Below are 22,401 nucleotides of genomic sequence, written 5' to 3' on the forward strand. Positions count from 1 at the left end.
TTGTCTTTTACATTTAGCCATTGTGGAAGCTTTTGTTTTTAATTTTAATTTTCTTGATGACTAACAAAGTTAAGTATCTTTTAATATATTTATTGGCCATTTGGATATCTTGTTTTATGAAATATCAATCAAGTCTTGAGACTGTTTCTTCTGTTGGATTGTCTGACATTCTTATCGATCTATAAGAGTTCTTTAAATATTATAGATACTTGTTGTGTACATGTTGCAAATATCATTTCCCATAGTGTTGTCAAGTCATATTGGGGCTTGAGGCAAAAGGAAACATCAGAAACACTGATACTTATCTTTATTGAAAATTTTGATATTTTGTTCATCATGGTGGTTTTTTGCATTAATTATAATTTTTTAAAATATTGCATTAACATCTTGCTTGTCTTGATTACTGAGTTTTGGGCATCCCCTTAAAAATTTGTGTCCAAGCCAAGTACTTCACTTGCTTCACCCTAGTCCTGGCTCTTATCCCATTCTGTGTCTTGTATTTTCACTCTCTATAGTGTTATTTGTTGAAAAGGAGTTCCTAATTTTTTTTAAAGATTTTATTTATTTATTTGAGAGAGAGAAGAATGAGCGGTGGGGAGGGGCAAACAGGGGGAGAGAGAGTGAGAGAGAGAGAGAGAGAGAGAGAGAGAGAAGCAGGCTCCCCACTGAGCAGGGAGCCCGATGCTGGGCTGGATCCCAGGACCCAGAGATCATGACCTGAGCCGAAGGCAGATGCTTAATGGACTGAGCCACCCAGGCACCCCAGGAGTTCCTAATTTAATGAGGTCCAATTATTCAAGCTTTTCTTTTATAGTTAACATCTTTTTTAAAAAAAATTCTGTTTAGGACATTTTTTCTTACCTAAATTCATGAAGATATTCTCTTACGACTTCTAGACCAGTGCTGTCCCATAGAACATTCTGCAACGATGGAACTGTTCTGTAGCTGTGCTGTCCAGTATGGTAGCTACTAGCCACATATGGCTCTTGAGCACTTGAAATGTGGCTAGTATGTCTGATGCACTGAATTTTAAATTTTATTCACTTTTAATTAAATTAATTAATTGTGGTTAATGGTGATATAGTCTGACAGTGCTGTCCACCTGGAATTAATTTTGGGGTATGGCATGATGTGAAATTTCCTTTTTTTTTCCTTTATAGATATCCAATTCACCCAGCATCATGTACTGAAAAGACTGTTAATTCCTTACGTTTATAATTAACCATTTGTTTATATGTGGATCTGGTTCTGGAATATCCATTCTTTTCTATTTGTCTGTTAGTCTGTCTTTGTGCCAATTCCATACTGTTACAATTATTATACATGATAGAATAACTTCTTTTCTGGTGTTCCCCAAAATTGTATTGACTATTCTTAAACTTCTGCGTTTCCACATAAATTTTAGAATAACTTTTCAAATTCCACCAGAAAAAAAAAAGCCCTCCTGGGATTTTTATTGGGATTGTATCAAATCTATGCATTAACATGGGAATCTTTACAATATTAAAATTTCCTATCCATGAATATGGTATAGCCCTCCACTCACTGAAATCTTTTTAACATTTTTTTTATAATGTTTCATAGTTTTCTGTGTAGAGGTCTGGCATATCATTCATTGGATTGATTCCTTATTATTTTATATTTGTTATAGTTATGTGATTGGCATGTTTTAATGTCCAGTTTTTTTATTTTTATTTTTTATTAAGTTTTTAATTTTAATTCCAGTATAGCTAACATAAGTGTTATATTTGTTTCAGGTGTACCTGTAGTGATTCAACAATTCTGTATATGATGCAGTGTCCATCATAATAAGTATACTCTTTAGTCCCCATCACCTATTTCACCCATCCTCCCCAATCCCACTTCCCTTCTGGTAACCATCAGTTTGTTCTCTATAGTTAAGAGTCTGTTTCTTGGTTTCTCTCTCTCTTTAACTTTTCTTCTTTGCTCATTTGTTTTGTAAATTCCACATATGAGTGAAGTCATATGGTATTTCTCTTTATCTCACTGACTTTTTGCTTAGCATTATATTCTACCTCCATCCAAGTTGTTGCAAATGGCAAGATTTTATTATTTTTTATGGCTGAATTATATTCCTGTGTGTGTGTGTGTGTGTGTGTGTGTGTCTATCACATCTTCTTTATCCATTCTTCTATTGATGGACACTTAGACTTCTTCCATAATTTGGCTATTGTAAATAACGCTGCAATAAACATAGGGGTTCATGTATCCCACTGAATTTTAGTGCTTTTGTATTTCTTGGGTAAATACCCAATAGTGTGATTACTGGATCATAGGATAATTTTATTTTTAACTTTTTGAAGAACCTCTATACTGTTTTCTAGAGTGGCTACTGCAGTTTGTATTCCCAGTAACAGTGCATGAGAGTTTTCCTTATTCTCCACATCCTCTCCAACACGTGCTCTCTCTTGTGTTTTTTTTTTTTTTTATTTTAGCCATTCTGAGAGGTAGAGGTAATATCTCATTATAGTTTTTTTTCACCTTATTGTAATTTTGATTTGCATTTCCTTGATGATGAGTGATGTTGAGCATCTTTTCATGTGTCTTTTGGCCATCTGTATGTCTTCCTTAGAGAAATGTCTGTTTATGTCTTCTGCCTATTTTTTAATTGGATTATTTGTGTTTTGTGTTTTGAGTTTTATAAGTTATATACTTTGGATACTAACCCTTTATCAGATATTTCATTTGCAAATATCTCCCATTCTGTAGGTTGCCTTTTAGTCTTGTTGATTGTTTCCTTCACTGTGCAGAAACTTTTTATTTTGATGTAATCCCAACTTTATTTTTCCTTTTGTTTCCCTTGCCTCAGGAGACATAGTTAGAAAATGTTGCTATGGCCAGTGCTGGAGAAATTACTCCCTGTGCTTTCTTCTAAGATTTTTATGGTTTCCAGTCTCAAATTTAGGTCCTTAATCCATTTTGAGTTTATTTTTGTGTGTGATGTAAGAAAGTGGTACAGTTTCAGGGTACCTGGGTGGCTCAGTTGGTCAAGCTTCTGCTTTCGGCTCAGGTCATGATCTCAGGGTCCTGGGACCGAGCCCCACATCAGACTCCCTGCTCAGCGGGGAATATGCTTCTCCTTCTCTCTCTGCCCCCCACCCCAGTTGTACTTGTGCTCGCTCTCTCAAATAAATAAAATCTTTTTTTTTTTTAAGTGGTACAATTTCATTCTTTTGCATGTAGGTGTCCAATTTCCCCAATACCATTTATTGAAGACGCTGTCTTTTTCCCATTGCACATTGTTGCCTTCTTTGTCAAAGATTAATTGGCCACACCATCACACGTTTATTTCTGGGGTCTCTATTCTGTTCCATCGACTTGTGTGTCTGTTTTTGTGCCAATACCATACCGTTTTGGTTAGTACAGCTTTGTAGTATAACTTGAAACCTGAAATCATGATACTTCCAGTTTTGTTTTTCTTTTTCAAGATTGCTTTGGCTATTTGGGGTCTTTTGTGTTTCCATACAAATTTTGAGATTCTTTGTTCTAGTTCTGTGAAAAATGCTGCTGGTATTTTGACAGGGATTGCATTAAGTCTGTAGTTTGCTTTGGGTAGTATAGACATTTTAACAACATTTGTTAAAATCCATGAGCATGGAATGTCTTTCCATTTGTTTGTGTTGTCGTCAGTTTCTTTCATCAGTATTTCTTAGTTTTCAGAGGACAGGTCTTTCACCTCCTTGGTTAAATTTATTCTTAGGTATTTCATTCTCTTTGATACAATTGTAAACGGGATTGTTTTCTTCATTTCTCTTCTGCTGCTTCATTATTAGTGTATAGAAATGCAATGGATTTCTGTAATTGATTTTGTATCCTCAACTTTACTGAATTCATTTATCAGTTCTAGTAGTTTTTGGTAGAGTCTTTAGGGTTTTCTATATAGAGTATCAAGTCATCTGCAAATAGCGAAAGTTTTACTTCTTCCTTACCAATTTGGATGCCTTTTATTCCTTTTTGTGTGTGTGATTGCTGTGGCAAGGACTTCCAGTACTGTGTTGAATAGAAGTGGTGAGGGACGCCTGGGTGGCTCGGTCAGTGAAACATCTGCCTTCAGCTCAGGTCATGATCCCAGGGTCCTGGGATCGAGCCCTGCATCAGGCTCCCTGCTCAGTGGGGAGTCTGCTTCTCCCTCTCCCTCTCCCACTCCCACTGCTCGTGCTTTCCCTCTCTCAAATAAATAAATAAAAATCTTTGGAAAAAGAAAAAGAAGTGGTGAGCGTGGACATCCTTGTCTTGTTCCTGATCTGAGGGGAAAAGCTCTCAATTTTTCACCATTGAGAATGATGTTAGCTGTGGGTTTTTCATATATGGCCGTTATTATGTTGAGGTATGTTTCCTCTAAACCTACTTTGTTGAGGGTGTTATCATGATGGATTTTGTATTTTGTATTTTCTGCATCTATTGAAATGAGCATATGGTTTTTATGCTTTCTCTTGTTGATGTGATGTATCACACTGATTGATTTGCAAATATTGAACCATGCTTGCATCCCAGGAATAAACCCCACTTGATTGTGGTGAATGATTTTTTTAATGTATTGTGGGATTCGGTTTGCTAATATTTTGTTGAGGATTTTTGCATCTGTGCTCATCAGGGATGTTGGCCTGTAGTTCTCTCTTTTTTTTTTTTTTTTTTTGTGGTGTTTTTATCTGGTTTTGGGGTCAGGGTAATGCTGGCCTTGTAGGATGAATTTGGAAGCTTTCTTTCTTCTTCTATTTTTTGGAATAGTTTGAGAAGAATAGGTATTAACTGTTCTTAATAAAATCTTTTTTAAGATTTTATTTATTTATTTGACAGAGAGAGAGACAGCGAGAGAGAGAACAGAAGCAGGGGAAGTGGGAGAGGGAGAAGCAGGCTTCCTGCGGAGCAGGGAGCCCAATGTGGGGCTCGTTCCCAGGACCCTGGGATCATAACCTGAGCTGAAGGCAGATGCTTAACAACTGAGCCACTCAGGTACCCCTAGGTATTAACTGTTCTTTAAGTGTTTGGTAGAATTCACCTGTGAAGCCATCTGGTCCTCGTCTTTTTTTGTTGTGAGTTTTTTCATTACTGATTCAACCTCATTGTTGGTAATTGGTCTGTTCAAATTTTCTATTCTTCCTGATTCAGTTTTGGGAGGTTATATGTTTCTAGGAATTTACCTATTTCTTCTAGGTTGTCCAATTTGTTGGGATATAATTTTTCATAATATTCTCTTATAATCCCTTGTATTTCTGTGGTGTCAGTTGTTACGTCTCCTTTTTCATTTCTGATTTTATTTGAGTCCTCCTTTTATTAATTTTTTAATTTTTTAATTTTTTTGGATGAGTCTGGCTAGAAGCTTATCAAGTTTGTTAATCTTTTTTGTTTTTAATTTCAGAGTTTTATTGTATTGCACTAAAGGAACAGCAGGATGGTTATACAATGTTCTCTCTCATTCAGTTTTGAAAATCTAAAGTACTTGCAAATTCTTAAGAATACCTTTACCACCAGATTAGAACAGTTAAGTATAATAACCAATTTCTTTATAAGTGATATCTTATATATATATATATCTTATATATATATCATATATATAAATTAAAACACATTTAAAATAGCTTTAAATGCATTCTTCACAAGTAAATCAGCATATATATATATATTTTTTTTAAAGATTTTTATTTATTTATTCATGAGAGACAGAGAGAAAGAGAGAGAGGCAGAGGGAGAAGCAGGCTCCCAAAGAGCAGGGAGCCCGATGTGGGACTCGATCCCAGGACCCTGGGATCATGACCTGAGCCGAAGGCAGACGCTTAACTATCTGAGCCACCCAGGCGCCCTCAGCATATATTTTTATATCATGTTCACTTATGCTTAAGAATTAAAGCAAGTATATTACTCTGATGGAAATATGGGAAGTCTCTCATTCATGCAATATACAGGGATAATATTCAAGTTGGAGGGGAAAAAAAATCCCACCCTTCTTATTTTGTAAATATGTCCATATATAATCACATACATGATAAATGAGGAAACCCATGAAGTTTCCCACAAGTCAGATATATATTTTCAGCTCCTCAGAAGCACCTGATATCTACAGCTAATTTATAATTAGATGGCATTTCAATAAAACCAAAATGAGCCCTACAAGTTCCTATATATAACAAAACCTTCCAGTGGACTAAGGATAGTCAATAATTAATGCAATCATTCAAGGGATTATGGCTGTTCCTTAAGGAGTGCAAGTTCAAACCTGTCAACACCAGAGATAATCATTTTATATTAATTTATACATAATTCCATTTAAATTCTTTATCCAAGTATAACATATGAAAACAGTCTTTCCACAATCAAAAGCTGTGGAAACATTTAAAAAATAAGGAGTCATTTTTTAAAGTAAATGATCAGATTCCATAGGCTACTCTTGGAAATAGGATCTTGCTGGATAGAATCCCTTCATTTGGTGGTTTTTTACATGCACTTTGAACTAATTCTTCTGTGTGTTGTTCTAAGAGTTCACCAAAACATAGATCATGCCATATAGGTAGTAAAAAAATGCTAGAAGATAAAAAGCTAATTTGCACCAGCCTTCTTTCTGACAATACGCTAAAATGTCTGCATTCATGATGGTCGTAGGGTCATAGAGTCCTGGTCCACTCAGCACTGGTCTACTCATATACCTCCAAATATGATATGCCAAGAGGGGCATCCTGAGACCCAGCGTAAGCCACTCTGCTGCACAAAGAAACATGACACAGAAGAAAGCATGGATGAGGTACTCTGGAAGTACAAGAGGATTCAGGGTATTACACTGGTCTATAGATGTCGACCTCTGAGAGTCGGGGACCTGGGGCGGCGAAGGAACTGAGAAAAAGAGACGACAGTATAGCAAGGCACAGGGGACCCCAAGCTAACAGCCTGAGGTGCTGAGGCTTATTTTCCATAATCTAATATACATTCTACAATGATACAGATCTATAATGATTTACAGCAGGGGCTTAGTAAGGCACATTCTTCCACGTACACAGGGTTAGTTAAGTGAAGCAGTGGGAGCGGAGAAGGAGTAAAGAAACCTGTAACGGGCTGTGATCAATTAATGGTAAACAACATTGTACTCGGACCTTAACACAGGATAAGAGAACAAAGAAGGGAATGCACAGTGTTTACAGCTGGCTTCCTATCTAGAAAGCATCTTCTGCTGTGTACTTTAGAACAGACCACACACATCCCAAGGGTATTTCACTCTGATCCTTTCGGGTTATTTTTAACCCTGCAATCTCGAGCTTTCTCAGAGATCTCGGAGTCTGAATGAACACGCACCAGTGGTTGTTGTGGCATTCTGTTTCCCACATATAGGATTCCTGTAATCAGTCTTCAGTTCATCAAATGCTATAATGTGCCAGATGGTGAAGAAGATGGCAGCGCAGCAGCGCCAGCATGTAGGAGAAGGGTGAGATCGTGAACGCCATGGCTGGGAAGGAGGGGCAGGCAGCGGCGCCGGTGCCTGTGGAGAAAGGCGGCGCAGGGCCCTCTCAAGTTTGTTGATCTTTTCAAAGAACCTGCTCCTGGTTTCATTGATCTGTTCTGTTGTTGTCATTGTTTCAGTTTTAATTTTGTTTATTTCTGATCTAATCTTTATTAGTTCCTTCTACTGGTTTGGGGTTTTGTTCTTTTTGTAGCTCCTTTAGATTTAAGATTGGGTTGTTTATTTGAGATTTTTCTTGAGGTAGGCCTGTATTGCTATAAACTTGCCCCTTAGAACAGCCTTTGCTGCATCCCAAAGATTTTGGACCATTGTGTGCTCATTTTCATTGGTCTCCATATACTTTTTGATTTCCTCTTTGATTTCTTGGTTGACCAAGAGTCAGTAGTCAGTAGTCAGTAGCACGTTATTTAATGTCCATGTATTTGTGCTCTTTCCATATTTTTTCTTGTGGTTGATTTCCAGTTTCATAGCATTGTGATCAGAAAAGATGTATGGTATGATTTTGCTCCTTTTGAATTTATTGAAACAGTTTGTGGCTTAATATGTGGTCTGTTCTGGAGAATGCTCTGTGTGCACTTGAAAAGAATGTGTATTTGGGCACCTGGGTGACTCAGTCAGTTAAGCACGGACTCTTGACTTTGGCTCAGGTCATGATCTCAGGGTTGTGAAATTGAGCCCAGCTTTGGCCTCCATGCTGGGCATGGAGCCTGCTGAAGATTCTTTCTTTCTCTCCTCTGCCCCTCCCCACTCTCTAAAAAAGAAAAAAGAAAAAAAAGAGAGAGAGAAAAGAATGTGTATTCTGTTATTTTAGGATGGAATGTTCTGAATGTATCTGTTAGATCCATCTGGTCCAATGTGTCATTCTAACTCTTTCCTTGTTGATTTTGTTTGGATGATCTGTCCATTGATATAAGTGGGATGTTGAAGTACCCTACTATTATTATATTACTATTAATTAATTCCTTTATGTTTGTTGTTAACTGTTTGGGTGCTCCCATGTAGGGTGCATAAATATTTACAATTGCTATATTTTCTTGTTGAATTTTCCCCTTTATTATTTAATAGTGTCTTTCTTCATCTCTTGTTACAGTCTTTGTTTTAAAATCTATTTTGTTCTGGGGCGCCTGGGTGGCTCAGATGGTTAAGTGTCTGCCTTCGGCTCAGGTCATGATCCCAGGGTCCTGGGATCGAGTCTCTCATCAGGTTCCCTGCTCCTTGGGAGCCTGCTTCTCCCTCTGCCTCTCTCTGTCTCGCTCTGTCACTCATGAATAAATAAATAAAATCTTTTAAAAAAAATCTATATTGTTCAGTATAAGTATCGCTGCCTTGGCTTTCTTTGACATCCATTTGCATTACAAATGTTTGTCTATCCCCTCATTTCAATCTGTGTGTATCTTTAGGTCTGAAATGAGTCTTTTGTAGGCAGCATAATCTATACTGGTTTTTGGTTTTTATCCATTCCATCACCCTATGTCTTTTGACTGGAGTGTTTAATCCATTTACATTCAAAGTAATTATTTGGTCGATATGTATTTATTGCCACTTTTAAGTTTTTATTTTAATTCCAGTTATTTAACATACAGAGTTTATTTGTTGCCATTTTGGTACTTGTTTTGTGGTTGTTTTTGTAGTTCTTCGCTGATCCTTTTCTTGCTCTCTTTCATGGTTTGCTGTCTTTCTTTAGTGATATACTTGGATTCCTTTCTCTTTGTTTTTAATCTATTACTTGTTTTTGATTTGTGGTTATCATTAGGTTTGAATATAACATTTTCCGCATATAGCAGTCTATATTAAGTTGAGGGTTGCTTAAGCAAGTTAGGTTGTGAATGTCAGCACTGCTAGTTCCTGCAGAGGGCTGTGTGTTTATGCTAGGGAGCAGGGGAGGGAGATGGCCCTTGCTAACTCCTTTGCTCCTGGAGAAGTCCCTCTGTGATCCCTGCCCCTTAGGACACACTTTGAAATGAGTAAACTACTCTCCCTCCCCTATGCCCCAGGCGTTTTGCAAACTGCTGCTTTATACTGTATACTATATCCCCCCTTCCCTTGTTTGTCACGTGGTTTCTTTTCTTTTCTTTTTTTTCCACACACAGGCAAAATTGGCTTCTGTATTCTTATGGGTACATACATAGGTGTAAAACTTCAGTGAAAGTAAGGGAATGATTAACACAAAATATGATTTGATGGTTATCTCTGGATTTGGGGAGGAAGGGAATGCAAGCAGGGAGAAAGGGAATTTCTAATGCTCTGTTTCCTAACCTGTGTGATGAAGACATAGTGCTGATTATTTTTTGAATAATTTGTATATATAATTTGATGAAATTTTAATGTGATTAGCATGATATTTTATTTTTAAAAAATTTTAGCATGGTTTTTTGGAACTTAAACTTGTAAGCACCTTATACACCTTCCCTTACTTGACCATCTAATTAATACCCTTGAGATTTTTCTTTTATAGTATCATCTGTTTTTCTTTCATAAAACCTACAATTTGTAATCATATATTTACTTGGACGTTTAGATGTTTTACTATCCATTTCTCCCACTAAGCTGCATGTTCCCTGAGAGCTCAAACCACGTCTGTTTTGCTTACCACTGTGAGATTCAAAATGATTTCTTCTACATGAAGTTGTATATGGTTGAATTCTAGGGTTTTGAGAACTTTTCCATCCACAGAGATGAGTTTTGCCAAAAGTTGGAGGGGGAGGCTTTGCTAAAGCAGTTATGCAACCACTCAAATAAGTAAGGTAACTTATAAATAGACCAGCACAATACATGATACATGGTGAGTACTCAATACATATCAGTAAATGCTGGTATTGGTGTCAGTTCTGCATCTTTTTATTTAACTCTAGTGGTTGTCTAAGTCAATTTCATTCAAATTTGTTCATCAGGGGCACTAGTTATGTTGTAGTCACTCTTTCTTGCTGTCCAGGTATATAAATGTAGACTATTTTGCCAGTTCATGAATAGTGGTTGTAGCATCAACTGCTGAAAACCAGGCAAGTCCAATAGGGTTGAGTGTAACTAGTTTTCCTAGTGGAAATAAAGATCCATAGATTCAGGTTAGAGGTTGAGAGATGAAGCACTCATTTGCTAATTCTAATTCTCAATCGCAAGTATCTTGGAATGATTTGTTTCACTATTTTAGAGATAGGGTAACATCTAAAGTCTTCTATCAGGGCAAGTCCCCATTAAAAAAATAAGAATTTACACTAACACCACATAAAGGGACAACTTTCTAAAATGGATTAGGACCCAAGAGTTGGTGGGGAGATAAATTTAATGAGTTTCAACCAATACTTGTTGTAATGAGATAAAATGAATAATAAATAGCAGAGCACAGACAAATAATTTATGACACTTCTGCTTTTGATATATATACACCATTTTTAAAAAATCATCTATTCATTGTGAGAAGCATGCTAACATCAGGGATGGTAACATGAAAGAATGGTCAATGGCAATTGTAAGAATTGTTGATTGAAAATTGAAAAAAAATTCTTTTTTCACAGATGTTAAAATATGATAAAAATCTGTATATTAGAATCAATGAAATAAGGCATAAATACTAGTCTCTGATATTTAATATATTTCTTAGTGTGGATTAAGGTCAAAACATTTGAAAGCTAATGCTCTAGAAAATGTATTTTCTGTTCCTTAGATTAGAATTGTATGGAATATTGCAAAATCATACACATATCAGACTGTGAAATCACAGTGTCTATAAGAAACTTTTTGGTAAATTAAAACTAAAGTGACATTTCTAAAATTGACAAAAAATTACACATATATTGTGAAGTTGTCAGTCAAATTATAAATCAAATCAACATAAAACATTCACTGACCATGAAATGTGACAGCTAGATAAGACTGTGTACATAAAACTTGGATCAGTGAAAACTTTGATCCACCAAGCATGAAGAAATTGGACAGACATGTGGATTTCTCATAATCACATACTCTTGGAAAAATATATCAGATTTTTCTGTAAAGTGTGTAATTCATTGCCAGTTATGTGTAAGCAGTTTTGAAAAACTTCCAATTATTAAAATTTGAAAATAATAATAATATAACCACAGAAGCTTTCAGTAACAGTTGCTTAAGTTGTTCTAGAAAACACTGCTATTTTTTGTTTCTGCAAAGTCAAATGCAGAAGCGAACAGATTGATAAATTTATAAACATCATGAAAAGAGTTGTAGAGAGGAACTGGAGCCACTTGGATGCCATTTGGTTCTCGCTTGTCACAAACCACTCCTTCTTCTAGTTCTTGGAAAACATATTTTATTGGAACAGTGTGAGCTGGCAGCCGTGATCCACTATGCGGGATGGAGTAATTATGTTCACAAATGGTTTCTTGGTATCTGCTTTATCTTTGTTATAGTAATGCTTGATCAAGTATTCCAGATAACCAGTTAGCAAAAAAGATTTTCTCCTCAATGTTTTCATAGTTGCTTGCTTAAAGATCTCTAAACTAGCATGTAAGGAACAGCCCAACAAAATGGGAGGGTTTGAAATTCGAAATCCACTAACCCCAGAGATTAAGTGCAGTTTGTTATCCACCTGAAATTAGGTGCTGAGTTCATGGCCAAACCATCCCACTAATGCAGGTTTAATTGTATGGGCATTCTTTTCACGGACAAAGGCACCAGCAAGACTTCTTGCTCTTGAGTTTAAATACTTGTAGGAGTACCAGCAGGCAAAATCAACTCCCCAGTCATGTAAGTGGAGTTCAGCATTTCCAACTGCATGTGCTAGATCAAAGCCAACAAAACAACCCTTTGCTTGTCCAGCTCTTGTGATGGCAGATATATTAAAGAGCTGTTCAGTGTAAAAATGCAGCCCACTGAACAGGATCACTGCAATTGAGTCTCCTTCCTTCTCAATTACTTCAAGGATATCCTCTATTCTCAATGTTTTCTTCCCCCTCTCTTGGCTTTATCATCCACACACTTTTCTCAGTGTTAAGTCCATGAAGTTGAAGATGTGACTCAATAGCATAATGATCTGAAGGGAAGGCTTTGGCTTCCAGAATTTTTTACCGTTTTGGTGTAGGCTTAAAAAAGGATAACAGTAGAAGATATAAATTAGCAGTTAAACCATTCATTAGGACCTATTTCTTTCTCATTGGGCTCCTACGATGTCATTCACAAGGCCTAAAATAGTCTCATTTCCTGTAATCCAAGGATGTTTTCCTTGTGGTTTCTTTAAGGGTGGGTACTCAGCTTCTTATCACCCTCCAGGCTCTCCCAGAACCAGCCACTGATTTTTAAAATTCTAGGTTTTAAGTCCCACTGATTGTAAGACCTTATGAAATTTGGCCCCTCCCTTTCAAAACCAAATGTTATGGGGATTTGTTTTCCCCTTTGTGGGCGCTCTGGTGTGATAGTCTATTTCTCTCCCTTCTCCATTCCCAAGGCCCACCCCCCCACACACCCAGCTGATAGCGGAGGTCCATTTTGCTCCCCACCATGTCTCTGTCCATCCTACCTTCTCAATGTGGCCCCTTCTTTACCTTTTGTTGTGGAGTTGTTCTGCCGGTCTTCAGGTTGTTTTCTGGTTTATTTATGCTGATGTGAGTGTTACCTAGTTGTATCCATGGACCAAGGTGAGCTTAGGGTCTTCTTACTCCCTCCTATCTTCCCAGCCTCCTGTAGTAAGTTTTAAAATCTAGAAGTATAAGTCCTTCAGCTTTGTTTTTCCTTTTCAAGAATATTTTGGCTGTTTGAGTCCCTTGATATTCCATGTGAATTTTAGGATGATGTTTTTCTATTTCTGCCAAAACATCATTGGGTTTTTGGTAGGGCTTGCGTTGAATCTGTAGATCACCTTAGGTAGTATTGACATTTTAACAATATTACGTTTTCTAATTCATGAACATGGGATATGTTTCCATTTATTTATGTCTTCTTTAATTTCTTTCAGCAGTGTTTTGTAGTTTTCATTTTTTTTAAATTTCAGTTCAATTAATTAACATATAGTGTATTATTAGTTTCAGAGGTAGAGTTCAGTGATTCATCAGTTGTATATAACACCTAGTGCTCATTATATCACATGCCCTCCTTAATGCCCATTACCCTGTTAGCCCATCCTGCCCCTCTCCCCTCCAGCAACCCTTAGTTTGTTTCCTATGATTAAGAATCTCTTATGGTTTGTGTCCCTCTCTGATTATGTCTTATTTCATTTTTCCCTCCCTTCCTCTATGCTCCTCTGTTTTGTTTCTTAAATTCCACATATGAGTGAGATCATATGATAATTATCTTTCACTGATTGACTTATTTCACTTAGGATAATACCCTTTAGTTCCATCCATGTCATTGCAAATGGTGATTTCATTTTTTTTTAATGGCTGAGTAGTATTCCATTATATACACACACACACACACACCACATCCTCTTTAGCCATTCATCTGTCGATGGATATATGGGCTCTTTCCACAGTTTGACTATTTGGACATTGCTGCTATAAACATTGGGGTGCAGATACCCTTTCAGATCACTACATTTGTATCTTTGGGGTACATACCTAGTAGTGCAATTGCTAGTCATAGGGTAGCTCTATTTTTAACATCTTGAGGAACCTCCATACTGTTTTCCAGAGTGGCTTCAGAAGCCTGCATTCCCACCAACAGTGTAGGAGGGTTCCCCTTTCTCTATATTCTCGCCAACATCTGCCATTTCCTGACTGGTTGATTGTAGCCATTCTGACTGGTGTGAGGTGGTATCTCATTGTGGCTTTGATTTGTATTTCCCTGATGTCGAGTGATGTTGAGCATTTTTTCATGTGTCTGATGTCTTTTTTGGAGAAATGTCTGTTCATGTCTTCTGCCCATTTCTTGACTGGATTATTTGTTCTTTGGGTGTTGAGTTTGATAAGTTCTTTATAGATTTTGGATACTAGCCCTTTATCTGATGAGACATTTGCAAATATCTTCTCCAATTCTGTAGGTTGTTTCTTGGTTTTGTCAACTGTTTCCTTTGCTGTGCAAAAGCTTTTTATCTTGATGAAGTCCCAATAGCTCATTTTTGCCTTTGTTTCCCTTGCCTTTGGAGACATGTCTAGCCAGAAGTTGCTGTGGCTGAGGTTGAAGAGGTTGCTGCCTGTGTTCTCCTCTAGGATTTTGATGGATCCCTGTCTCACATTTAGGTCTTTCATCCATTTTGAGTCTATTTTTGTGTATGGTGTAAGGAAATGGTCCAGTTTCATTCTTCTGCATGTGGCTGTCCAATTTTCCCAATACCAGTTGTTGAAGAGACTGTCTTTTTTCCATTGGATATTCTTTCCCACTTTGTTGAAGATTAGTTGACCATAGAGTTGAGGATCCATTTCTGGGTTCTCTATTCTGTTCCATTGATCTATGTGTCTGTTTTTGTGCCAGTACCATACTGTCTTGATGATTACAGCTTTGTAATAGAGCTTGAAGTCCGGAATTGTGATGCCACCAGCTTTGGTTTTCTTTTTCAACCTTCCTTTGGCTATTTGGGGTCTTTTCTGGTTCCATACAAATTTTAGAATTATTTGTTTCAAAAAAGCTGATGGTATTTTGATAGGGATTGCATTGAATGCATAGATTGCTCTGGGTAACATAGACATTCTTTTTCATTTTATCTTTTTATTTTTTTTTATTATGTCCAATTAGCCAGCATATAGTACATCATTAGTTTTTGATGTAGTGTTCAACAATTCAGTAGTTGCATATAACACCCAGTGCTCATCACCACACATGCCCTCCTTATACCCATCACCTGGTTACCCCATTCTCCCACCCCCTCCCTTCTGTAACCCTCAGTTTGGTTCCTGGAGTCCAGAGTCTCTCATGGTTTGTCTCCCTCTCTGATTTCTTCCCATTCAGTTTTTCTTCCCTTCCCTTGTAGTCCTCCATGCTATTCCTTATGTTCCACATATGAGTGAAAAAATATGATAATTATCTTTCTCTGCTTGACTTATTTCACTTAGCATAATCCCCTCCAGTTCCATCCATGTCAGTGCAAATGGTGAATATTCATCCTTTCTGATGGCTGAGTAATATTCCATTGTATATATGAACCACATCTTTATCCATTAATCTGTTGGAGGGCATCTTGGCTCCCTCCACAGTTTGGCTATTGTGGACATTAGCATAGACATTTTAACACTATTTGTTCTTCCAGTCCATGAGCATTGAATGTTTTTCCATTTCTTTGTGTCTTCCTCAATTTCTTTCATGAGTGTTTTATAGTTTTCAGAACGTAATTGTTAGGTAATTGTAAGTATTAGGAAGTCTTTCACATCCTTCGTTAAGTTAACTCCTAAGTATTTTATTCTTGATGCTATCATAAGGAAATTGTTTTTGTTCATTGTTAGTGTTTAGAAACAACTAATTTTTGTGTTGATTTTGTATCTTGCTACTTAGCTGAATTCATGTATTAGTTTAACAGTTTTGTGTGGAATCTTTAGGGTGTTATACATATAAGATAATATCATCTGCAGACAGAGATAATTTTACTTCTTCCTTTCCAGTTTGGATGCCTCATTTCTTTTTTTTGCCTAATTGCTCTGGCTAGAGCTTCCAGTAATATTTTTATTTTTATTTATTTTTAAGATTTTATTTATTTATTCATGAGAGACAGAAAGAGAGAAAGGCAGAGGCAAAGGCAGAGGGAGAAGCAGGCTCCCCGCTGAGCAAGGGAGCCTGATGTAGGACTTGATCCCAGGACCCTGGGATCATGACCTGAGCTGAAGGCAGATGCTTAACCATCTGAGCAACCCAGGCACCCATTCCAGTAATATTTTTAAATAGAAGTGTTCCCAATTTTAGAGGAATAGCTTTCAGTGTTTTACCATTGAGTATGATGTTTGCTGTGGATTTTTCATATATGGTGTTTATTGTAGCCATATATGAAATTATATTGAAATGTATGAAATTGTATATGCAACTGTATTATATATGAAGTTGTATTGTAGTCTCCTTCTAGTCCTAGTTTTTTAGTGTTTTATTTTTAATCATAAAAGGGTATTGAATTTTACCACATGCTTTTTCTGTATCATTTGAGATGATCAAGTAGAGGTTTTTTCCTTCTTTCTGTTAATATGCTGTATAATATTGATTGGTTTTTGTATAATGAACCATCCTTGCATTCCAGGAATAAATCCCACTTGGTCGTGGCATAATCTTTTAATATGCTGAATTTGATTTGCTAGTATCATGTTGAGGATTTTTGTATCAATGTTTATAATGGATATTAGTCTGTAGTTTTCTTGTAGTGTCTTTGTCTGGCTTTGATGTCAGGGTAATGCTGGCCTTACAGTTAGGAAGTATTCTTTTCTCTTCAATTTTTTGGAAAAGTTTGAGAAGGATTGGTAGTCTTAAATGTTTGGTTGATTTTGCCAGTGAAGCCATCAGGTTCAGAGCTTTTTTTTTGCTGGAAGATTGTATATTATTGATTCAATCTCCTTATTAGTTATAGATCTATTCAGATTTAGTATTTTTTTGTGTGATTTAGTCTTAATAGGTTTTGTGTTTTATAGGTATTTGTCCATTTCATCTAGGTTCTCCAATTTGTTGGCATACAATTGTTCATAGTACTCTCTTAAATCTTTATTTCTATAGAATTTGTGGTAATGTTCCCACTTTCATTTCTGATTTTAGTAACTTAAACCTTCTCTTTTTTCTTGTTCCCTCTAGCTAAAGGTTTGTCAGTGTTGCTGATCTTTTTGAAGAACTAACTTTTGGTTTCATTAATTGTCTCTATTGTTTTTCTATTTTATTTTTCTCTGCTCTAATCTTTATTCTTTCCTTCTGCTAAATTTATGTTTAGTTTGTTGTTCTTTTTCTAGTTCCTGTAAAGTTAAGTTGTATTTTAGTTCTTTTTTGTTTTTAACGTAACCATTTATAGCTATAAATTTCCCATGAGCACTGCTTTCATTGCATCCCATAAGTTTTTGTATGTTGTGTTTTTGTTTTCACTCATTTCTAAGTATTTCCCTTGTGGTTTCTTCTTTGAAACATTGGTTGTTTAAATATGCTGTTTAATTTCCACAGATTTGTAATTTTCTCATTTTACCTCTGTTTTTGATTTCTAACTGCATCCCATTGTGTTCAGAGAAGATACTTTGTATGATATCTACCTTTTTTAATTTCCTGAGACTTAATTTGTGGCCTAACGTATGGTCTATCCTGGTAAATGTCCTGTGTACATTTGAGAAGAATGTCTGTGCTCTTGTTGGATAGAGTATTCTGTATATGTCTATTAGATCTAGTTGATTTATTGTGTTGTTTAAAATCCTTTTTATCTTCTGTTTGGTTGTTTTATCATTTATTGAGTGTGGGATATTGAAGTCTCCAACTATTATTTTTATGTCTATTTCTCCCTTCAATTTTGTCAGTTTTTGCTTCATAATTTTGATGATATGTCTGTCATTAGGTAAAGAAATGCTTATAATTGTTATATCTTCATGTTGAATCTTTTATTAATGTAATGTCTTTCTTTTATCTTGTAGCGTTTTTTTATTTAAAGTATATTTTGTCTGATATCAGTATGGCCACTCCTGCTCTCTTTTGATTACAATTTGTATGGAATATCTTTTCCTATTCTTTCACTCTCAATCTGTGTGTCTCTTTGAATACAAATGGAGCTGCTTGTAGACAGCATATTGTTGAATCATGTGTTTTTATCCATTCTGCCAATCTCTATTTTTTTTGTTTTATTTTTTATTTTTTGCCAATCTCTGTATTTTGATTGGAGAGTTTAATCCATTTACACTTAAAGTAATTACTGATAAGGAGGGACTTAATTCTGTTATTTTGCTATTTCTTTTCTATATGCCTTATAGCTTTTTTGTTCCTCATTTCCTGTATTACCATCTCCTTTTGTATTTAGTTAATTTTTTGTAGTGAAATGTTTAAATTTCTTTCTCATTCCTTTTGGGTATGTTTTATAACTGTTTTCTTTGTGGTTACCATGGAGATTACAATTCACATCCTAAAGTTATAACACTCTAATTTGAACTTGTACCAGCTTAATTTCAATAACATACAAAAACTCTGCTCCTTTACAGCTCCATCCCTACCCCTTTTGGTTGTTGATGTCACAAAATTCTGTCTTTTTTTAAGTAGACTCCACACCCAGTGTGGAGCCCAACATAGGGCTTGAACTCATGACCATGAGATCAAGACCTGAACTAAGATCAAGAGTCAGATGCTTAATCAACTGAGCCACCCTGGCACCCCACAAATTATGTCTTTATTCATTGTGTGCCCCAAAACATAAACTATTAATTCTTTTAAATTCATTAGTCTCTTAAGTTATGTTATAAACAAAATGTAGAATTATAACCCAAAGTTATAGTAATACCAGCTTTTAGACTAATAATTATTTCAAATGTCTCTTAAATCATCTAGAAGAGAACCATGAGAGACGATGGACTCTGAAAAACAAACTGAGGGTTCTAGAGGGGAGGGGGGTGGGGGGATGGGTTAGCCCGGTGATGGGTATTAAAGAGGGCACGTTCTGCATGGAGCACTGGGTGTTATGCACAAACAATGAATCATGGAACACTACATCAAAAACTAATGATGTGTGGTGATTAACATAACAATAAAAAATTTTTAAAAAATTATCTAGAAGACAAAATTAGAATTACAAACCATTGTTACAATAATACTAGCTTTTATAACACCCATGCATTAACTCTTACTGAAATCTTTATTTCTTCATAAATCTTCAAGGTACTGTCTAGTGTCTTTTCTTTTCACCTTGCAGGCCTCTCTTAAGCCTTTCTGGCAGGGTAAGGTCTAGTAGTAACAAACTTCCTCAGCTTTTATCTATCTAGGAATTAGGTCTGTCTATCTGGGAATTTATTTCTACCTCACTTTTGAAGGATGATTTCACTGAAAATAGGATTCTCAGTTGACAGGTTTTTTTCTTTTAGTACTTCGAATATATCTGCCCACTGCCTCTGGCCTTTAAAGTTTGTGATGAGAAAGACGCTAATTATCTTATTGAGGATCCCTGTATATAATGAGTAGCTTCTCTCTTGCTAATTTCAAGATTCTGCCTTTGTCTTTGTCTTTTGAAAGGGATTATAATAAATGTGTTTTGGTGTGGGTTTCTGAGTTCATCTTAATTCATTGTATTTGTTGGACTCCTCATTTATATTCATCCCCTTTATCAAATTTGGGAAGTTTCCAGCCATTATTTCTTCAAATATTCCCCCTACCCAATTCCCTCTCCAGCCCAACCCCTCTCTCTTTCTCTTCCCCCTTCTCTTAAAATGCATATGTGGTCAACTCTGTGGTGTCCCACAGGTCCCTTAGGTTCTGCTCACTTTTCTTCCATCATTTTTCTTTCTGTTCCTCAGATAAGATAATTTCCACTGCCTTATCTTCAAGTTCACTGATTCTTTCTTCTGCCTTTGAATTCCTCTAGTGAATTTTTCTTTACTATTATTGTACTTTTCAGCTCCAGAATTTCTTTTTGATTTCTTCTTAGGTCTTCCAACTCTTTGTGGACATTGCCATTTTGTTCACACATTGTTTCCCTGACTTTCTCCACATCTTCCTTTAGTTCTTCAAGCATCTTTAAGATGGTTGTTTTATTTTTTTAATTAATTAATTATTTTTATTTGACAGAGAGAGAGAGCTCACAAGCTGGGGAAGTGGCAGGCAGAGGGAGAGGAAGAAGCAGGTTTCCCACAGAGCAGGGGGAGCCTGATGTGGGACTTGATCCCAGGACCCTGGGACCATGACCTGAGCCAAAGGCAGGCTCAATTGAACCATCCAGGCGCCGAAGATGGTTGTTTTAAAGTTGGCTGGTACATCTGACATCAGGTTTTTTTCAGGGACAGTTTCTGTTGATTTATTTTTTTTCCTTTGAATGGCCATATTTTCTTATTTCTTTATATGCTTTGTGATTTTTTTTTTTTGAAACTGGACATTTGAATCTAATAATCTGCTATCTCTGGAATTCACATTCTCTTCCTTTTCCAAGGTTTGTTGTTTTTGTTATTTTTTATTTTGTTCTATTGATTGTGGTAGGCTGTTTTTTTGCCTAGGATCAGCCTGAGGCATAAACTTAAGGTCTTCTTAGGTCTTTCCTAAGCCTTTCTATGGTCACTTTTTAATTTGCATATGTGGTTGTATATGTGGTTGTTTTTGAATGTCCTAGTATGACTTCCATAATGTCTGACTTCCAAAAAGGGAAAAAGAGAGAATTGAAAGGGGGAATGGGTGCTGGCCCTTTAAATCTACCAAAAGTCACTTTGACTATAGAGCTAGGGGGTTGCAACAACGTGGGGAAGTGCAACAACATTGACCACCCACCTTTTTGTCTGTACCTCTGTGACCAGAAGCAGGAATCAGCAATCAGAGCACAGATGCTGATATTTGGAGGACAGGGTTCTTTTTTGCCCACCCTGGTTCAGCAAACTATGCGCAAGCTCCTCCAGGCACATGTGCACTGCTGTCTGCCACAGGTAACTACTACTGTGCTAAGAGCCAAAATTAAGCACAACTTACTGTGCGAGCTTTCCCCTGGAGGTCATAAGCCTTCAGTACAGTTTAGAATTCCTACGTAGTTACTTAGATTCTGTCAGTTCAATTTTTGTCTAGGTGGAGAGGCAGATTCTCTGTGCTTCTTACTTGATCATCTTCCTGGAATTCTCTGTGGGAGTTCTTCATATTTTGTGAATACAAATCTTTTGCCATGTATATGTATTGGAATATTTTTTTCTTAGTTGGTTGCCTGCTTAGTCACTTTCAAAATGGTGTCTTTTGATGAACAAAAATTTAATTTTCTTAAAGTCCAATATTTTACTTTTTACTTTTATGGTTAGTACATTTTACGTTATGCCTAAGAAACCTTTGCCTATTCCATGGTTGCAAGGATATTCTTCTGGAAGCTTTATGGTTCTAGGCTTTTACATTTAGGTTTGTGATCCATCTTGAATTATTTTTGTGTATGGGGTGCAGTAGGGATCAGAGTTCTTTCCATAGAGATATCCTGTTGTTTCAGCACAATTTGTTAAATAGACTTACCTTTCCCAATTGAATTGAGTTGGTGTCTTGGTTGGTAATCAATTGACTGTATATGTCTAGGTCTATTTCTAGACTTGACTCTGTTTATTAAACTATTTCTATCTACTTCTGTTGTAAGCCTGCTGTAGCTTTATGATAAATTCTGAACTCAAGAATATAAGAACTCTAACTTTGTTCTTCCCTTTTTTCAATACCATTTTGGTTATTCTAAGTCCTAGGTCCTTTACATTTCCATATAAATGTTAGAATCACATTGTCAATTAATTTGAAAATGCTTGCTGAACTCCAGAGATGATTTGGGGTTCCATATGATGTTATAACCCTCTAGAGAGGATTTACTTTTATTTCTGTCAAACAGATGGGCTAGGGCCTGAATAACTTCATCCAATAAATGTCTGAAAAATTCAAAGCTGAGCTTCAGTCCTTATGAGGACTGGTCTACTTCCAGTTCATCTTTATCCCTAGGGTAAGGTCCTTCATGGTCCCATGTAAGCCTGGGGTGTTTACCAGGGCCCTTCTGCCTTTTCATGCTCTTTACAGTAATTTTTGCGTTGCCATTCCTGACAGGGAAATTGTTAAAAGCTCTTTTCACCTTCTCAGTGCTGTTTTTGTTTTTGGAGTCAGCGATTATCTTCAGGGTAAGGTTTCCCCAAATATTAGCTCACCTTTTTTGGCTTCTCTTTTCTTCCAGATCTTGGACCAGCAAATTATCATTGCTTTGTTAGCTCTTCTATGCCTTCAAATTGGTGTTTAAAAAATAATAATTTGTTCAACTTTCCTAATTGTTCTCAGCAAGATTGTGTGTAGCAACCTAACTAGTCAGCCTTTGCTAGAAGTAGAACTCTCTGATAACACATTTAAAATATATATAAGTTAATTAAAATCAACTTTGTTTTGGAAAATATTTTCAGGCTTTCCTA

General features: G+C 36.3%; 2 pseudogenes; both read right to left on the reverse strand.

Moving 5' to 3' along the window:
• Positions 1-6,474: 6,474 nt before the first annotated feature.
• Positions 6,475-7,451, reverse strand: LOC114220577 (protein cornichon homolog 1-like; annotated as a pseudogene).
• Positions 7,452-11,577: 4,126 nt separating this feature from the next.
• LOC114220747 (kynureninase pseudogene) lies at positions 11,578-21,124 on the reverse strand (annotated as a pseudogene).
• Positions 21,125-22,401: the final 1,277 nt, after the last annotated feature.

Source organism: Eumetopias jubatus, unplaced genomic scaffold (genome assembly GCF_037043125.1).
Source record: "Eumetopias jubatus isolate StellerSeaLion01/CBP00866 unplaced genomic scaffold, mEumJub1_p1.0 scaffold_9, whole genome shotgun sequence".
Classification (NCBI taxonomy): domain Eukaryota; kingdom Metazoa; phylum Chordata; class Mammalia; order Carnivora; family Otariidae; genus Eumetopias; species Eumetopias jubatus.